At 32.2% G+C, this 7,737-nt stretch overlaps 1 pseudogene; it reads left to right on the top strand.

The window, feature by feature from the left end:
• The first annotated feature begins 2,765 nt into the window (after window positions 1-2,765).
• Window positions 2,766-6,803, top strand: LOC145113636 (DNA polymerase I B, chloroplastic/mitochondrial-like; annotated as a pseudogene).
• The last annotated feature ends 934 nt before the right edge of the window (window positions 6,804-7,737 follow it).

Raw genomic sequence — 7,737 nt, 5'->3', positions numbered from 1 at the left:
TTGGTGGAGGCAACCAGCTTATCGACGTGTACCGAAGCATAAATCTTTCATATATATATATATATATATATATATATATATATATATATATATATATATATATATATATATATATATATATATATAGAGGGTTGAGATCCGTTGAGACTCATAGTTTCTCTAGAACCTGAGAACTAAAGGTGTAACGTTAGATCAAAATTAATTCATTAAGGGCATGATCGTCATCTTACCGATCTAATTTAATGTTTAATTTCTTTTTCTTATTGGAAATATTAATAAAAAGTTCTAAAAATTAACATAATAAATCAAATTTCGGATTTTTTTTTAAAAAAAATAATTTTCGACTTTTTAAAAAAAATGGAGATTTTTTTATTTTTTAATTGAAAAAAAATATTTTTTTTAAAAAACTGCAATTTAAAAAAAATTGCATTTTTTTTAAAAAAAAAATGCATTTTGTTCAAAAACAAAACTGCAATTTTTTCAAAAAAACTGTAATTTTCTTAAAAAAAATTGTATTTAAGAAAAAAAACTGTAATTTTTTCAAAAAAGCTGCAATTTTTTTTAAAAAGTAAATTTTTAAAAATCAATAAATTAAAAAAAAACTGGAATATTTAAAAAAATACTCTAATTTTTTTAACAAAAAAAATCATCGTTTTAGATGCATATATGTATATTTTTCAAGTGCATATATATCTTTCTTATACCATAATATTCGTAAGTAAACATATAAAAAAAATCCATTTATATTTAATAATATATAAATACAATAATACGAGTATTTTATTCGATACAAAATAAAATATAAAAAAACCAAAAAATACAACAAAATTTCAAAGCGTTTTTATGTCTTCGTGTTCCATATTTTCTTTAATTTATCATTTTTCATCTCCTCAAAGTTTTCCACAAATTCTTCCAAATCTACAAGAAAAAAAAATGATTAATGCAAGAAAACTCACAAAAATACATGTGTTCATATAGACGTAATTTATATGTGGTTCACTAATGATTTATATGCGAATCACATGTAATTCATATGAAATTTACTTGTGACTTACATGTGGTTAGTATGCGAATTACATGTGAATCACATGTAATTCATATGTGATTCACTTGTGATTTACTGTGAATTACATGTGTCACATGTAATTCATATGTGAATCACTTGTGAATTACATGTGATTTATATGTAAATTACATATATATCACATGTAACTCATATGTGATTCACTTGTGATTTACATGTGAATTACATGTGATTTACATGTGAATCACATGTAATTCATATGTGAATCACTTGTGATTTACTTGTGAATTACGTATGATTCACTTGTGATTTACATGTGAATCACATGTAACTCATATGTGATTCACTTGTGATATATTGCTAAAATGAAACAAATTAAAATAAACTATATGGTTAGAAAAAATAAATAATTAATATGATTTACATGTGAATTACATGTGATTCACATGTAAATCACAAGTGATTCACATGTAAATCACAAGTGATTTATGAAGCTTAATATAAAAGCAATTAAAATAAACTATATGGTTAGAAAAAAATAATTAATTCACATGATTTACATGTGATTCACATGTAAATCACAAATGATTCACATGTGTCACAAGTGATTCACATGTAAATCTTTTTATTCATCATCATTTTTCTATATAAATTTTTTGATATTATGTAAGAATTACCTGAAATCCAAGAAATCTGCAATTGTAGAAAGCTCTCACGACTATAGCTTGATAGGAACCTAAATGGAAAAATCTGAATGATATTTGTGACACATCACACATACATTCAATGAATCTGTTTGTAGTTTCTACTCTTGAAGAAAGGAAAACCCCCCAAATCATGAGATTATAAGTGTATCTTGAAGGAATAGATCTTTCTTGAAATAAGGCATTGACACCTGTCACAAAGAGTAGGGTTTCAAACAATTCTGCAAAAAAAAGTTATTTTTAACCTTTTATAGTAATCTTTAGTTGGTTTTAAGGTTTACCTGGTAAAAGAATGGGCTTTGTCTTTCAACAACTAAAACAAAATCATATTTAGAAAATCTTTGAGTTCCTCCATTATATAAAGTTTCTGAAAATTCACTTGAGGAAGCACGTGACATGTCATACTCATAGGGTTCATTAGGGTATAATTTGTTCCATGTTTCTTTTGTTTCCTTTCTTGATGTTCTTTGATTAATAGAAGAGACAACATTAGAGTTGTCAAGAATACTTCCATAGAATTTTTCATAATCTGATTTGTATCTAACCTGTAAAAAAATATATCAAGAACATAAAGTTTTTTACAGAAATTATCATTGGAAAAATGAGTATTTGTTTCATAATCATATACCAGATTAAGTCTGTGACAATTCCAAATCCATTCACAATCAAGAGGAACAACTAAAGGTCCTTCAGTGATTTTAGACTCTGAATATTTAGCAAGAAATGGAAGCCAACATGCATTGTACCTGAAATTAGTTTTTTTCATTAAATTATAAGTTTTTGTTACTAAAAAAGTAATAATCAGTTGAGTTACCTATAGATTGCCCATTGCAATGTCTGGCCTTGATAAAGCCAACAGTTTATGTCTACAACTGCAAGAAATTGCAGCTAAAGCTTAGCACAATTAAAAGATCTTCACTGATAAAGATACTATGTGCTGCATTCCATTCAGACTCCTGTTCTGTGTCCATTTTGATACACACCTAGAAATCAAGATGAATACAAGTAAGAAATCTATTGGTTTTTTTTAATATAATATGAGTGTTGCTACCAATGTGAAAAACTCTAAAAGAGCCCCACCAAATCCAAAAATAGGCATGTAACTACAATTAAGATAAGAACATATCAAAATTATCTTACAAACCACTTCTTCTTTACTTATGACATAAAGCATGACTTAACAGAGAAAGTAAATGTGGATTTCCAAGTTAACTTCTAATAGTTAACAAATATTTCCCTAATTTGGCATTGTAGCATCATCTTTAGTGATAGCTGGTCAACAAAATCTTGCCAATCATTTGGTTTGGAAATATCCTCAGGTGGCAGGTCACAAGAACCATAGTCAATGGGATGAAATTACCAATACAGAAGCACAATTAACAAAGGTAAATGGTGAAAACATTATTTGAAGCATTTCAACAAACACGTTGTGTGCTAAAAACAAACAAAAGATATTTTCCAACTCTGAACGGTTGAAAATACATCAAGGTGAAGGAAACTAATACAATATTCAAGATTAGAGAAAGAAAATAGAAAACAAGCAACGGTAGTTACAAATATGAGAATAAATGAAGAACACTTATCCTTTTCTCCTTCTGTTATCTAATCAGTAGTTGGCGCAACGACAGGGGAAGAAGAGAGATCTCGATCATAATGGAGTAGTCCGATGATGATAGAGAAACAAGGGAGAACGGATGTGCAATAATGGCGGACAAACCGATTCAAAATCAAAGCATCTTCAGTGGAGTTTTTTCTATGAAGAACGTGAGATCAAGGAGTGTGGCGGTCGACAGAGGTAGAGGTGGCCGGTGAATGGAAGAGGGAGGCGATCGACGACGGATGATGGAGGAGGTTGGAGGCTATTCGACGGAGGTGAGTCGTCGGAGGATGGATCGTAGGTTTGAGCGAGAGAGGAAAACAGGTAGGATAGAGAGAGAGAGAGAGAGAGAGAGAGAGATGAAAATTTATTTTATCAGATATTAGATTTAATAAATCATTTAATTATAATTTTATTCCTATAATACCCCTAACTGAATTAATTAAGATACCCCTCCTTCTTTTTTTGTCTACTTATTTACAAAAACGCCACCTTGCATCTCGACCCTTCCTTTTTTTGATCCAACGTTCCACCTTTAGTTCTCGGGTTCTCGGGAAACTTTGAGTTCTCAAATGATCCTTCCTCTCTCTCTCTCTCTCTCTATATATATATATATATATATATATATATATATATATATATATATATATATATATATATATATATATATATATTTACTATATTATTAAGCATATTGCCTATTTCTTGAAAATTAAGAGGTATACCTTTTATAACATCATGTACAATCCTATTAAGCATAATGAAAGCGTGTGCACATACTCCTTTGATCGTAACTGACGGTAGTACCTTCTCCCTATATCTAAATGTGGAAAACCCTAATTTCATCTGCATACCATTTGTCATCGTTTCTCCTAAATCTCTATGTCTCTCTAATTGCTCACTTCGATCTCTTTTGTCTCTAATTACTCTCTTCTGTCTCTTTATATATCATCTCTTATCTCAGTCGATTAATAGGCATTGCTTGTGGAAGAACCCATCGCCATCTCTTCTCTCAAACTCTCTGGTAAGAACCCTAATCCATATCCTTCTATTCCATTTAAGGAGGGTAAAGTCGTCATTATTCCACCTGTTAGAGCTTCAAAGGGTAGAACGGGAACCATGGGTTTGTTACTCAGCTTTAGATTCGATAAGTGCTCTCAAGCTTTATGAGAGATTGAAAAGTAAACTACCGAATAGGGAGTGGAAGTTTAATGGGGTTACAAAGGGGACATTGTTTGATTTCTATGAACAATATTGGCGTCCTTGTGGGGAGCTTTTGGTGAAAATGGAAACCGAAGGGATGCTGGTTGATAGGGATTATTTGATGGAAATTGAGAAAGTGGCAAAAGTGGAACATCATATTGATGATGATAGATTTAAAAACTGGGCATCAAAGTTGTGTGCAGATGCTAAGTTTATGAATGTTGGAAGTGATACACAGTTACGCCAGCTCTTTTTTGGTGGCATTGAGAACAGGTAGAACATTTATGAATATTTAGCTTTTTGTTCAATGTTGACAAAAATTGTTAGCCTTTGATTTTCATTATTAGCATAATTTAATTTGTTATGCAGCAAAGATCAAACTCAATCTCTTCCAATGGAGAAAGAGTTTAAAGTTCCAAATGTTGACAACATTATTGAAGAAGGCAAAAAAAAACTGCGACTAAATTCTGTAAAATCAAACTACATGCGATGTTTTTCAGGTCTACAAACAGAAACTTACACAGCATCTGGATGGCCTTCTGTTTGTGGGGATGCTTTAAAAACCCTTGCTGGAAAAATATTCATGGATTATGATTTTATAGATGATGACAATGCAGAGCTGGATGATGAATTTATTGAGTTGCCTGATAAAAACCCGGAAATTTCTCTAAAATTTTTGAAAATTCTTATGGCACGGCTTATGAGGCATTTGATGTGGGGGGGGGGGGGTCTGAAGGACAGGAGGCTTGTCATACAATTGTTACGTTGTGTGAAGTTTGCTCTATTGGCTCATTGATTTCCAACTTCATTCTTTCTTTACAGGTTAGAATAATTAGTTTTTAATTAGTTCCAACTTATAATTTATAATGTCAAATTTAGAAAATTAATAAAATGTATTGGTTTTGTTGTTATGTTCACAGGGTAGCCATATATCTGGTAGAAACGGGCGTATACATTGTTCGTTGAATATCAACACGGAAACAGGACGTCTATCTGCCAGGAGACCAAATCTGCAGGTTACTTTCATTTTACATTTATTTTAATAATAAGATAAATAAAAATATGATGTTGACATGTATATGTTATCTTATCTTTGTCTTTTAGAATCAACCTTCTTTAGGGAAGGATAGATACAAGATTCGTCAGGCGTTTATAGCAGCACCTGGGAACTCTCATCGTTGTTGATTATGGACAGGTAAAGTAGTTAATTATTTTATAAAGTTCATCTGGTTGTATAACTGATTTATTTATGATTTATAATTGGAGCTTCGGATTCTTGCACATCTTGCAAACTGTAAGAGCATGTTGGATGTGTTTGAAGTTGGTGGAGATTTTCATTCAAGAACTGCAATGAATATTTATCCTTACATACGTGAAGCCATTGAAAGTAAACAAGTTCTTCTAGAATGGCATCCTCAACCTGGTCAAGAAACTCCACCTGTTCCTCTTCTAAAGGTATGCCAAGAGTTATATTTTGTCATTATCAGTGGGTATTTTTCTGTATTAATAGTGTTTTGTTTATGATTAGGATATGTTTGCTTCTGAAATGAGAAAAGCAAAGATGCTTAATTTTTCCATTGCGTATGGGAAAACTGTTGTTGGGCTGTCGCATGATTGGAAGGTTTCGGTTAATGAAGCAAGATAAACGGTTGCGCAATGGTATGGAGGTAGAGAAGAAGTGCTGAGGTGGCAAGAAGCACGTAAAAAGGAAGCTCGCAGAATTGGATGTGTAATTGTGTATATACATTGTTGGGACGTGCACGCACTTTTCCATCTACCAAAATGCCCCTCCATCTCACAGAGGTCTCAATGCCCCCCCCCCCCCCAGGTTTATTTTCTAACATAACAGCCTAATTTAAAACTCCAGGTTTATTTTCTAACATAACTGCCTAATTTAAAAAAAGGGAGCAAGTAAATCTGATATAAGAAAATATATATTATGAACAGGGAAATGCTGCTGATGTTGCTATGTGTGCCATGTTGGAAATATCTAAGAACGCTCATTTGAGAGAACTTGGGTGGAAGTTGCTTCTACAGGTTTGCTTTTGTTTTTTATATTTAAAGAAAGATCTAAAATAAACAGATAAATGAGATTTGGAACACACATACACAGGTTCATGATGAAGTGATATTGGAAGGGGCAACAGAGTCGGCAGACATTCCGAAGAAGATAGTGGTGGATTGCATGTCAAAGCCTTTTGATGGGAAGAACATTCTTAAAGTTGGGCTATCAGTTGATGCTAAATTTGCCAAGAGTTGGTACTCTGCCAAATAGACTAGAGTCATGCCACCTGTCCTCATATGTTTTAGAGTTTGGAGTGGACTCTAACTCTGCTCTGTGAATTGTGGTGATGATATTGATTGATGACAAAATATGTGATGGAAGTTTTGCCTACCTGTGTTAATTTTCTGAGTCTGATAAGAACCCTTCGCCATCTCTTCTCTCGAACTCTCTGATAAGATTACTATGTATCTCTTTCTCCCTCTCTGCATCAACGATGCTTACCGGAAACGAAGGTATAAAAATGAATGCATCTGGCTTCTTATTTTTTTTTCATATTAACTGATTTGAGTTTCATTTTCGTTCTAATTTAGCCTGTTATCCAAATTTTCTTTTTGATACATGCTACCTGCTAATCAATGGAGTCTTTCAAGAAATTAACTGATTAAAACAATCTTACAGGTCTTAGTTCATCTCTCTCTCTCTCTCTCTCTCTCTCTCTCTCTCTCTCTTTGTGTGTGTGTGTATGTGTGTGTTTGTGGCATGGCACAATTGTATGTGTGTATGTGTTTTTGGTAGGTTGATGTGTACATGTGATCTGAGTGGTTATTTGTTTGTTTGTGTCTGTATCTGTGATTCGGTTAAAAGATTCAAGTATATAGCTAAAATTATGTGTGTATATGTGTATCTTTGCATGTATGTGTGTAGGCGTGTTTATATATGTGAAGACTGTGTATTTTGAAATGATGTTATCAAAAGTCTGCTTTAGAGGCCAATGTTTGTTGAAGCATATTGTAACATAGGGGTCATCTATAAAAATCATGGAGATGGAGTCGGCTATTGATTGTTACAAGAGGTTATACATGGCTTTTTATCATTTCCCAGTGTGGTAATTTACCATTATTATATTTTGCTAACTATTTATGTGGTTTTCTTGTATTTTCTCGCTTTGGCTCATCGCTTAGGTCATCGCTTCGCACCATATTTT

This window comes from Lactuca virosa, chromosome 5, assembly GCF_052849685.1.
Source record: "Lactuca virosa cultivar CGN04683 chromosome 5, Lactuca_virosa_CGN04683_v6, whole genome shotgun sequence".
Lineage (NCBI taxonomy): Eukaryota > Viridiplantae > Streptophyta > Magnoliopsida > Asterales > Asteraceae > Lactuca > Lactuca virosa.
This window is presented reverse-complemented; position numbering and strand designations above follow the sequence as displayed.